At 55.3% G+C, this 12,599-nt stretch overlaps 1 pseudogene; it reads right to left on the bottom strand.

Moving 5' to 3' along the window:
* Positions 1-435: 435 nt before the first annotated feature.
* LOC132209403 (utrophin-like) overlaps positions 436-12,599 on the bottom strand; it is an 84,470-nt pseudogene continuing 72,306 nt past the window's right edge.

Below are 12,599 nucleotides of genomic sequence, written 5' to 3' on the forward strand. Positions count from 1 at the left end.
TGACCCCAAACCTCCCGACAACACCCCTCTCCGAACCCAACCCCCACCACGCCCCTTTTGCAGTAGCTGTCGGCCACTCAGTCACAGGGCTGTATGATAGTGACTCTCCCCATGTCCCCTCGCTTCCAGGACGGCTATCCTCCAACGCCTACCCCATCCCATCCCGCTCCTTCCCTTTACCTTGTAGTCGGAGAGCTGTAGGCAGTTCTGCTACGGAAACCCGCGCAGGGCTGTATAATAGACACCCTCCCAATGTCCCCAGCCTTCCCCTCACCCGGGGAGGGGTATTCTCACCCCCAAAACATACATTCCCAACCCCTCGCTTTGTGATAGGAGCGGCGCAGGATGTGAAACAGGGACCGTGCTCATGTCCCCAGTCCTCCCTTCACCCCAAACCCCACTGTGACCTTGCAGTCGGAGATCGTTGTCGGCTGCTCAGCCACGGAAGGCGTTGCGTACCGCGGCCAGGTACTCGGGGAGCGCAGGCTCGGTGCCAGGCAGCTGTTCAGGCAGGTAGCTGTGCCCAGGAGCCGGGCAAAGAGGCCTTCTCCCACCTCGGATCCCCGGTCCTGGCAAAGGCGGCGCAGGGCCGAGCCACTGAGCAGCGAGCGCTCCAGCAGCCCGGATGCCTGCTCCTAGCCCGGTGGTCATGCTGGAGGCCGCTGGAGAACAGGGGGTTGTAGGGGTCCGGGAGCGTGGTGCGATGATCCCCGCTGCCGAAACCCTGGGTCCTCAGCCCCTCCCGGGAAAAGGGATCCAGACAGCGGACTCGTCGCCGAGGGAGAGGGGGAAAAAGGCGTGAGTAGGAACAGGAGAGGAAGGGGATTGACTGCGAGCGAGAAAGAGACAGAGTGTGTGTGAGAGAGAGAGGGGATTAGAAATGCAGTCTGATTGCGGATGGGCTGGGTTTAAACAGAGATTTTTAAACTTTGTTCGAACGAAACCCAGAACGCTGCCTGCTGAGCGAGTGGAGAGGCTCGGACAGAGAGGAAGAGAGACACAGGGAAAGACAGGGGGGCGGGGGAGAGGGGACAGAGAGAGGTCACAGGGAGAGACGGAGAGACAGGGGAGAGAGAACGGCAGAAGCACACACAGAGGGAGGCAGAGACAAGAGGAGAGACAGAGAGGGGCGCGCACACACACACAGACCAAAGAGACAGAGAAAGAGAGAGACAGAGAAGTGCACAGCGAAGTGGCAGAGACAAGACGACAGAGAGAGAGATACAGAGACAGAGAGAGAGATACAGAGACATAGAGTGAGGCACACACAGAGAGATGGAGAGACAGAGATTGTGTGAGTGGGGCAGGGGGTGGGTTTGGAGAAAATGGGAGAGAGAGAGAGAAAGAGACAGAGTCGTAGAGTTGTACAGCAGTGAAACAGACCCTTCAGTCCAACTCCTCCATGCCGACTGGGGGGCCGGGGCCCGTGGGCGGGACAGGGCCGCGGGGGGCCGGGGCCCGTGGGCAGGAGAGGGCCGCGGGGGGCCGGGGACCGTGGGCGGAACAGGACCGCGGGGGGCCGGGGCCCGTGGGCGGGACAGGGCCGTGGGGGGCCGGGGCCCGTGGGCGGGACAGGGCCGCGGGGGGCCGGGGCCCGTGGGCGGGACAGGGCCGCGGGGGGCCGGGGCCCGTGGGCGGGACAGGGCCGCGGGGGGCCGGGGCCCGTGGGCGGGACAGGGCCGCGGGGGGCCGGGGCCCGTGGGCGGGACAGGGCCGCGGGGGGCCGGGGCCCGTGGGCGGGACAGGGCTGCGGGGGGCCGGAGCCCGTGGGCGGGACAGGGCTGCGGGGGCCCGTCCCCGTGGGCGGGACAGGGCTGCGGGGGCCCGTCCCCGTGGGCGGGACAGGGCTGTGGGGGCCCGTCTCCGTGAGGGGGACAGGGCTGCGGAGGCAAATCGCCGTGAGCGGGAGAGGGCTGCGGGGGCCGGTCCCTGTGAGCGTCTCAGAAATGCAGGGGCAAGTTGATCCGGTGAATTCAAGTATGAAATTACACGAAAGACAGCAATGAATTTAAAGCATTAAGAGGAAAGAGATTTGGAATCCAGCATTCGTTCATGGGGATGGAGCAGCGCTTGGAATATTGCCTTCAGTTCTGGTCGCTTCATTACAGGGAGGATGTGGAAGCTTTAGAGAGGGTGCAGAGGAGATTTAGCAGGATGCTGCATGGAATGGACGGCAGGTCTTATGAGGAAGGGTTGAGGGGGCGAGGACTTTTCTCATTGGAGCAAAGAAGAATGAGAGGTGACTTGATAGAGGTATACAAGATGATGAGAGGCATAGCTGGAGTGGATAGTCAGAGATTTTTTCCCAGAGCAGAAATGACTAGCACGAGGGGGAGAAATTTTAAGGTGACTGGAGGAAGGAATAGGGGAGATGTCAGACCTAAGTTCTTTACACAGAGAGTGGCGGGTGTGTGGAATGCGCTGCTGGCAGATACATTTAGAGACTTTTAAGCGACTCTTGGATAGGCACATGAAGGACAGTAAAATGAAGGGTATGCAGGGTAGTTTGATCTTAATGGGATAATAGGACGGCACAACATCGTGGGCCGAAGGGCCTGTACTGTTCTTTGTTCTATGTTCAGCCAAAGGTTCTTTTCTTTTCAGGAGAGAGTAATTGATTGTAGTTTTTAAAGACAGAACTGAGGACAGAGAAAGATATCAAGGAAGGTTGCACGTTAGTGACAGTATCAACAAGTCCTCAGCAAATGTACTCTCTGAGTAACTACACTGTTTTGAAGGCGAGAGGACCAATGATATCAGTTAAGCCCCCCTTGTTTTTGTATTGTCTACTTCTGACATATGCGCAAATGGACAACCTCACTCTCCTGCAAAGCTGCAGAATGAATAATGCTGCAATATTTGTCAACTCCCAAATGGGCATTGATACATTAGTAAATCTCACATCAATAAACTTACGTCTCAAGGTTCTCGCCTTCTAGAGCTGTTTGTACTGGTAAATAACCCAAGCGAGGATGTTTGGCAAAATATTTCTTACTTATTTTTCAGCACCTTGCTGAAATCACGCACATCTTCACCTGATGTTGTCTAAAAATGTAAAATAAATCAAATTCAGTTCAGAATTAATCATGAACCAATCTACTCAACTCACTCTATAATCCATGCTATCCCTGCTAAATGTCTTGAGGATGTAAAATTAAAGACTCTGCAATTCTGAGGGATAAAGTCGCTATCTTTCTGTAAGATTATGATAAAGGTTAGATATGTCTGAATGTGAGTTTCGAACAATTAAGCTTGAGTTTCATAGAGTCATACAGCATGAAAAAAGATCCTTTGGCCCAACCAGTCTATGCTGATCACAATCCCAAACTCAACTAGTTCCACCTGCCTGTGCTTGGCCCATATCTCTCCAAACATTTCTATCATCTTTCTATCTTCTGGCTACAACATCACCTGAACAGAATTCTCCATCTTGTGGTCAAATACTAAAACTATACAATTAAGTAATTTCAAATGATACACAGATCCAGGATTCACATTAGTGGCCTTTCTGGTTGAATTGCTAATTATTTTAACAACAGTGCATTTTCTGTCAAATTATGCCATGTATAATTACTGATCCAAAATTCATCTCATTGGGTTTCATTTTTTTGGTTTTTTGTATTGAGTCAAAGATGAGATCAATACAGGGGGGGAGAAGGGAGCAGGACGACGGGGGGAGAAGGGAGCAGGACGAGGGGGGGAAAAGGGAGCAGGACGAGGTGGGGAGAAGGGAGCAGGACGAGGGGGGGAGAAGGGAGCAGGACGAGGGGGGGAGAAGGGAGCAGGACGAGGGGGGGAGCAGGGAGCAGGACGAGGGGGGGAGAAGGGAGCAGGACGAGGGGGGGAGAAGGAAGCAGGACGAGGGGGGGCAGAAGGGAGCAGGACGAGGGGGGGCAGAAGGGAGCAGGACGAGGGGGGCAGAAGGGAGCAGGACGAGTGGGGGAGAAGGGAGCAGGACGAGTGGGGGAGAAGGGAGCAGGACGAGGGGGGGAGAAGGGAGCAGGACGAGGGGGGGAGAAGGGAGCAGGACGAGGGGGGGAGAAGGGAGCAGGACGAGGTGGGGGAGAAGGGAGCAGGACGAGGTGGGGGAGAAGGGAGCAGGACGGGGGGGGAGAAGGGAGCAGGACGAGGGGGGGGAGAAGGGAGCAGGACGAGGGGGGGAGAAGGGAGCAGGACGAGGGGGGGGGGGAGAAGGGAGCAGGACGAGGGGGGGGGGGGAGAAGGGAGCAGGACGAGGGGGGGGGGGAGAAGGGAGCAGGACGGGGGCGGGGAGAAGGGTGCAGGACGAGGCGGGGAGAAGGGAGCAGGACGAGGGGGGGAGAAGGGAGCAGGACGACGGGGGGGAGAAGGGAGCAGGACGAGGGGGGGGGAGAAGGGAGCAGGACGATGGGGGGAGAAGGGAGCAGGACGGTGGGGGGGGAGAAGGGAGCAGGACGAGGGGGGGAGAAGGGAGCAGGACGAGGGGGGGAGAAGGGAGCAGGACGAGGGGGGGAGAAGGGAGCAGGACGAGGGGGGGAGAAGGGAGCAGGACGAGGGGGGGAGAAGGGAGCAGGACGAGGGGGGGAGAAGGGAGCAGGACGAGGGGGGGGGAGAAGGGAGCAGGACGGGGGCGGGGAGAAGGGTGCAGGACGAGGCGGGGAGAAGGGAGCAGGACGAGGGGGGGAGAAGGGAGCAGGACGAGGGGGGGGAGAAGGGAGCAGGACGAGGGGGGGGGAGAAGGGAGCAGGACGAGGGGGGGGGAGAAGGGAGCAGGACGATGGGGGGAGAAGGGAGCAGGACGGGGGGGGTGGAGAAGGGAGCAGGACGAGGGGGGGAGAAGGGAGCAGGACGAGGGGGGGAGAAGGGAGCAGGACGAGGTGGGGGGGGGGGGAAGGAGGAAGGGAGATGAACACAGCAGACAGGCTGACATCACCTCTACACCCAGAATATTCAGACCCTTCAGAAGCGTTTCTCCCTGCGACTCCTGAAACAGACACTCGCAGCCATGCGCCGGCACCTCCACACACTGCAATCCAGCCTGCCCCAGCTCAGAGCCTCCCTCTCCCAGACCTGCACAGGACCCCTGCTGTTTTTTATCCGCCGCAGGATCCACAGACTGAACACCCAGTTCCACTCAGCTTTACTGGACACCAAAAATCCTAAGTACAACCAACTCACGGGCCCCTGCCACCCACAAGAGGATTCCTGCGCCTCCCAAATCCCGAGTCTGTACCTGCCCCGCCGCCATTGAACATGAAGACACGGCCGGAGACCCCACCGATGACGTCACATCCGCCTCCGCCGGCCACACCACTTCCGGAACCGCTGCTGCACTCACCACCTCCACTTCCACAGATACAACACCTCACACACCACCCTCACCGCAGCTGCTGCCGCCTCCCCCGATACTCCAACTGCCGACGGAACCCCGCCCACAGCCGACGACCTCATCGCTCCGCCCACAGCCTCCACAGCAAGCAACCCCAGAGGAGACAGCCACACTGAGCCCTGCCACATGTTCACCGTCTCCCCAGACCTCCCACTGACTGAGGACGAACGGTCAGTCCTCAGTAAGGGGCTCACCTTTGTCCCCCTACAACCACACATCAACCAATACCAGTCACGATTGGACATAGAGCAGTTTTTCCACCGTCTTCGCCTCCACGCCTACTTCTTCAACCGGGAACCTAACCCTCCCTCCACTGACCCCTTCACCCGCTTCCAACACAAGTCCTCCTCCTGGACACCACCCCCAGGCCTCCTAACCTCCCTCGACCTCTTCATCTCCAACTGCCGTCGAGACATTAACCGCCTCAATCTCTTCACCCCTCTCACCCACTCCAACATCTCCCCTGAAGAACGGACAGCCCTCCACTCCCTCCGCTCCAACCCCAACCTCACCATCAAACCCGCAGACAAGGGTGGCGCAGTGGTAGTAGGGCGCACTGACCTCTACATCGCCGAGGCCGGACGCCAATGCTCCGACACCACCTCCTACTGCCCCCTCAATCATGACCCCACACCCGAGCACCAAACCATCATCTTCAACACCATTCATGACCTCATCACCTCTGGGGACCTCCCACCCACAGCCTCCAACCTCAGTGTTCCCCAACCCTGCATGGCCCGTTTCTATCTCCTTCCCAAAATCCACAAACCTGCCAGCCCTGATCGACCCATCGTCTCAGCCTGTTCCTGCCCCACCGAACTCATCTCCAGGTGGACTCCATTTTCTCCCCTTTGGTCCAGGAACTCCCTACCTACGTCCGTGACACCACCCACGCCCTCCACCTCCTCCAGGACATCCAATTCCCTGGCCCCCAACACCTCATCTTCACCATGGACGTCCAGTCCCTATACACCTGCATTCTGCATGCAGATGGCCTCCAGGACCTCCGCTTCTTCCTGTCCCGCAGGCCCGACCAGTCCCCCTCCACCGACACCCTCATCCGCCAAGCCGAACTCGTCCTCACCCTCAACAACTTCTCTTTTGACTCCTCCCACTTCCTACAGACTACGGGGGTGGCCATGGGCACCCGCATGGGCCCCAGCTATGCCTGCCTCTTTGTAGGTTACGTGGAACAGTCCCTATTCCGCACCTCCACAGGACCCAAACCCCACCTCTTCCTCCGGTACATTGATGACTGTATCGGCGCCGCCTCTTGCTCCCCAGAGGAGCTCGAACAGTTCATCCACTTCACCAACACCTTCCACCCCAACCTTCAGTTCACCTGGGCCATCTCCAGCACATCCCTCACCTTCCTGGACCTCTCGGTCTCCATCTCAGGCAACCAGCTTGTAACTGATGTCCATTTCAAGCCCACCGACTCCCACAGCTACCTAGAATACACCTCCTCCCACCCACCCTCCTGCAAAAATTCCATCCCATATTCCCAATTCCTCCGCCTCCGCCGCATCTGCTCCCACAATAAGACATTCCACTCCCGCACATCCCAGATGTCCAAGTTCTTCTCGGACAGCAACTTTCCCCCCACAGTGATCGAGAACGCCCGTGACTGCGTCTCCCGTATTTCCCGCAACACATCCCTCACACCCCGCCCCCGCCACAACCGCCCAAAGAGGATCCCCCTCGTTCTCATACACCACCCCACCAACCTCCGGATACAACGCATCATCCTCCGACACTTCCGCCATCTGCAATCCGACCCCGCCACCCAAGACATTTTTCCATCCCCACCCCTGTCTGCCTTCCGGAGAGACCACTCTCTCCGTGACTCCCTTGTTCGCTCCACACTGCCCTCCAACCCCACCACACCCGGCACCTTCCCCTGCAACCGCAGGAAATGCTACACTTGCCCCCACACCTCCTCCCTCACCCCTATCCCAGGCCCCAAGATGACATTCTACATTAAGCAGAGGTTCACCTGCACATCTGCCAATGTGGTATACTGCATCCACTGTACCCGGTGCGGCTTCCTCTACATTGGGAAAACCAAGCGGAGGCTTGGGGACCGCTTTGCAGAACACCTCCGCTCAGTTCGCAACAAACAACTGCACCTCCCAGTCGCAAACCATTTCCACTCCCCTCCCATTCTCTAGATGACATGTCCATCATGGGCCTCCTGCACTGCCACAATGATGCCACCCGAAGGTTGCAGGAACAGCAACTCATATTCCGCCTGGGAACCCTGCAGCCATATGGTATCAATGTGGACTTCACCAGTTTCAAAATCTCCCCTTCCCCTACTGCATCCCTAAACCAGCCCAGTTCGTCCCCTCCCCCCACTGCACCACACAACCAGCCCAGCTCTTCCCCCCCCACCACCACCCACTGCATCCCAAAACCAGTCCAACCTGTCTCTGCCTCCCTAACCGGTTCTTCCTCTCACCCATCCCTTCCTCCCACCCCAAGCCGCACCGCCATCTACCTACTAACCTCATCCCACCTCCTTGACCTGTCCGTCTTCCCTGGACTGACCTATCCCCTCCCTACCTCCCAACCTATACTCTCTCCACCTATCATCTTTTCTCTCCATCTTCGGTCCGCCTCCCCCTCTCTCCCTATTTATTCCAGAACCCTCACCCCATTCCCCTCTCTGAAGAAGGGTCTAGGCCCGAAACGTCAGCTTTTGTGCTCCTGAGATGCTGCTTGGCCTGCTGTGTTCATCCAGCCTCACATTTTATTATCTTGGATTCTCCAGCATCTGCAGTTCCCATCATCTCTGACATCAGCTTCCCTGCGTCTCTGATGCTGCTTGTCCTGCTGTGTTCATCCGCATCAACACCTTGTTACCCCCCATTCTCCTTTGTTTGTGTTTTCTTGCTCTTCCTCCCTCCCTCTGATTCTCACCTCTGCTGGCTCTAATTTCACTCCCTTGTCATGTTCCCTTATTTCCATCTTTCTGTCCCTTCTCTCTCTCTCTCCGCCCACAAACTCACTCTGGCTTTATTCACAGGGGGAGAGAGTACAAGAGGAAAGGAAACCAAAGCACGCAGCGCCTTCGGCTGAGAGAGAAATGAATAACTGCCGGAGATTTTCCAAACCCTGACACGGGGGTTGCCTCTCTCTCTCTCAACAGTCTCTGTGACTGCCCCATCAAACCCCACACCCATTCCCGTCCCATGGTGTCTCTCCACAAACCCACCTCCGGGTGGAAATGCAAACACAAGTTGCTGGAAATGCTCAGCATCTGTGAAGAAAAAGTCCCGAGGTACCGTTTTGGGTGCGATGACCCTTTCCCTCCGAGCTCCGGCTGGAAATGCTCCAGCCTCTGAGACAGGGTCCCCTTGAGGTCGGAGAGCTGCGGGTCGATCTCGGCTGTTCGCTTGGCATCAGGAGCTCCCCTCAGCCCCAGGAAGGGGTATGATCACCCCCTAACCTTATACTGACAGTGGTTGTGTCCTTCCCTCATCCCCGGGAGCCCCTCCTGTCTTCTCACCTTGTCGCCGGGGTGCTATTCGACTACGGAGGGCTGTGCGATAAAGATCCTACTTCCCACAGCGGCAGGGAGGGGGCATCCCTTCGCTCCTGAAACACCCCCTCCCATCCAATCTTGTGGCAATGGCTGTTCGGCTGCAGAAAGCGGCGCTGCCCGTGACCCCAAACCTGGAGAACAGGAGGTTGTAGGGGTACGGGAGCGTGGTGCGATGATCCCCGTTGCCGAACAGCTGGGTCCTCAGAACCCTCCCGGGAAAAGGGATCCAGACAGCGGACTCGTCGCCGAGGGAGGCGGGGGGAAAGGTCTGAGTCGGAACAGGAGAGGAAGGGGATTGACTGAGAGGGAGAAAGAGACAGACTCTGTGTGTGTGTGTGTGTGTGTGTGTGTGTGTGTGTGTGTGTGTGTGTGTGTGTGTGTGTGTGTGTGTGTGTGAGAGGGAGAGAGGGGATTAGAAATGCAGTCTGATTGCGGATGGGTTGGGTTTAAATAGAGATTTTTAAACTTCGTTCAAAAAACTCACAACGCTCCCTGCTGAGCGGGTGGAGAGGCTCGGATAGAGAGAAAGAGAGAGACATGGGGGCGGGGGAGAGGGGACAGAGAGAGGTTCACAGGGAGAGACGGAGAGACAGGGAGAAGGGGAGAGAGAACGGCAAAAGCACACACAGACGGAGCCAGATACAAGACGAGAGATAGAGAGGGGCGCACACAGAGACCAAAGAGACAGAGTGAAAGAGGAGAGAGACAGAAGTGCACAGCGAGGTGGCAGAGACAAGACGACAGAGAGAGACAGAGACATAGAGTGAGGCACACACAGAGAGATGGAGAGACAGAGATTTGTGTGTATGGCGGGGGGTGGGTTTGGAGAAAATGGGAGAGAGAGAGAGAGAGACAGAGTCGTCGAGTTGTACAGCAGGGAAACAGACCCTTCAGCCCAACTCCTCCAGGCCGACCAGATACCGGAACTGACTAGTTCTGTTTGCCAGCCTGTAGCCCATATCCCTCCAGCCCCTTCCTATTCATGTGTCCCTGCAGGTGACTTCTAAATACTGTGAGTATAACAGCCTCTGTCACTCCTCTGGCAGTTCATGCCACACACAGACTACACTCGGGAGAACACGTTGGCGCCAAATCCATCTCCCATCCTCTGAGAAAAGGAACCGGAAATGACATTACCAACCCAAGGAAACCGGAACACTTAAAGAGAAGGCGGGACCTAACTCCAGCGCTTCCCCGGATGCTCACTGATGATTTTACCTGGAATGGTGCCGAAACGTCTGCAAACTAACCTTCCAGCTCAGTGAGCAATCTTACATCCAGAACCTCAACCCTGAGCTACAAATCTTCTCAAAACTCGATAATGCTTTGCCACTTGATTCACAGATGCATCCTATTTTTTGAAAAAAATAAACGTTTTTTGCTGGATGTATGACTGACTGACCAGTGTTTATTGTCCTTCCTTAACTGAGCCTTGGGAGCTCTGCAGACCAATGCTATCAACGTGGATTTCACAAGCTCCAAAATCTCCCCTCCCACCACTGCATCCCAAAACCAGCCCAGCTCGTCCCCTAATCTGTTCTTCCTCTTACCGATTCCCCTCCTCCCAGCTCAAGCCAAACCCCCATTCCCTACCTACTAACCTCTTCCCGCCCCCTTGACCTGTCCGTCCTCCCCAGACTGACCTATCCCCTCCCTACCTCCACACCCACACTCACCTCTACTGGCTTCATGTCCGCCCCTTTTACTTAAGACCAGAAGACATCGGAGTGGAAGTAGGGCCATTCGGCCCATCAAGTCCACTCCACCATTTAAATCATGGCTCAGGGGCATTTCAACTCCACTTCCCTGAACTCTCCCCGTTGCCCTTGATTCCTCGTGAGATCAAGAATTTGTCAATCTCTGCCTTGAAGGCATCCAACGTCCTGGCCCCGACTGCACTCCGTGGCAATGATTTCCACAAGCCCGCCACTCTCTGGCTTTACAAATGTCATCTCATTTCCATTTGAAATTTACCTCCTCTAATTTTAAGGCTGTGCCCATGGGTCCTCGTCTCCCGGCCTCATGGAAACAACTTCCTAGCGTCCACCCCTTCCAAGGCAGACATTATGTCCTAAGTTTCTATTAGATCTCCCCTCACCCTTCTAAACTCTGATGAGTACAATCCCAGGATCCTTAGCCGTTCATCGTATGTCAAACCTACCACTTCAGGGATATTCTGTGTGAATCTCCGCTGGACACGCTCCAGGGCTAGTATGTCCTTTCTGAGGTGTGGGGCTCAAAATTGGACACAGTATTCTAAATGGAGCCTAACTAGAGCTTTATAAAGCCTCAGAAGCACATCGCTGCTTCTATATTCCGACCCTCTTGCGATAAAGGACAACATTACATTCACTTTCTTAATTACGGACTCTACCTGCAAGTTAACCTTTAGAGAATCCTGGACCAACACTTCTAGATTCCTTTGTACTTGAGCTTTACGAATTTTCTCACCATTTAGAAAATAGTCCTTGCCTGTATTCCTCTTACCAAAGTGCAAAACCCCACATTTACTCACATTGAATTTCATCAGCCATTTCCTGAACCACTCTCCTAAACTGTCTAACTCTTTCTGCCGCCTCTCCACCTCCTCAGTACTACCTGCCTGTCCACCTGTCTTCGTATCATCGGAAAACTTCGCCAGAATGATCCCGGTCCCTTCATCCAGATCATCAACACGTAAGGTGAACAGCTGCGGCCCCGACACCGAAACCTGCGACACCAATCGTCACTGGTCGCCATTCCGAAAAACAGCCTTTTATCCCAACTCTCTGCCTTCTATCAGACAGCCAATCCTCAATCCAAGCCAGTAGCTCATCTCAAACACCATGGGCCCTCACCTTGCTCAGCAGCCTCCCGTGAGACACTTATGAAAGGCCTTTTGGAAGTCTAGATAGACAACATTTACTGGGTTTCCCCGGTCTAACATACTTGTTACCTCTTCAAAGAATTCTAACAGGTTTGGCAGGCACAACCTCCCCTTACTAAATCCATGCTGACTTGTTCTAATCTGACCCTGCACTTCCAGGAATTTCAAAATCTCATCCTTGACAATGATTCAAGAATTTTATCAACTACCGAGGTCAGGTTAATCGGCCTGTAATTTTCCATCTTTTGCCCCGATCCTTTCTTAAACAAGGGGGTTACAACAGCAATTTTCTAACCATCTGGGACTTTTGAAAGATCACATCCAAAGCCTCTGCTATTTCCTCAGCCACCTTCCTCAGAACTCTACAATGTAGCCCATCGGGGCCAGGAGATTTAGCAATTTTTAGACCTTTTAGCTTTTCTAGCACTTTCTCTTTTGTAATGCCTACTATACTCAACTTTGCCCCCTGACTCTACCTAATTGTTGGCATACTACTCATGTCTTCCACTGTGAAGACTGACGCAAAGTACTTATTAAGTCCTTCAGCTACTTCCTTATCTCCCATCACTAGCCTTCCAGCATCAATTTGGAGCGGCCCAGTGTCTACTTTGGCCTCATGTTTGTTTCTTATGTATTGAAAGAAGCTTTCACTGTGATTTCTAATATGACTAGCTAGCCTTCCTTCATATTTGATCCTCTCCTTCCTTACTGCTCGTCTGTCTCCTCTGCACCTATCTTCCCCTCTGTCCATCTTCAATCTGCCTTCCCCCTCTCCCTGAAAATTGATGTTCAGGGAGATCTGGGTGTTAAGGTCCATT

The sequence above is a fragment of the Stegostoma tigrinum genome, unplaced genomic scaffold (genome assembly GCF_030684315.1).
Source record: "Stegostoma tigrinum isolate sSteTig4 unplaced genomic scaffold, sSteTig4.hap1 scaffold_91, whole genome shotgun sequence".
Taxonomy (NCBI): domain Eukaryota; kingdom Metazoa; phylum Chordata; class Chondrichthyes; order Orectolobiformes; family Stegostomatidae; genus Stegostoma; species Stegostoma tigrinum.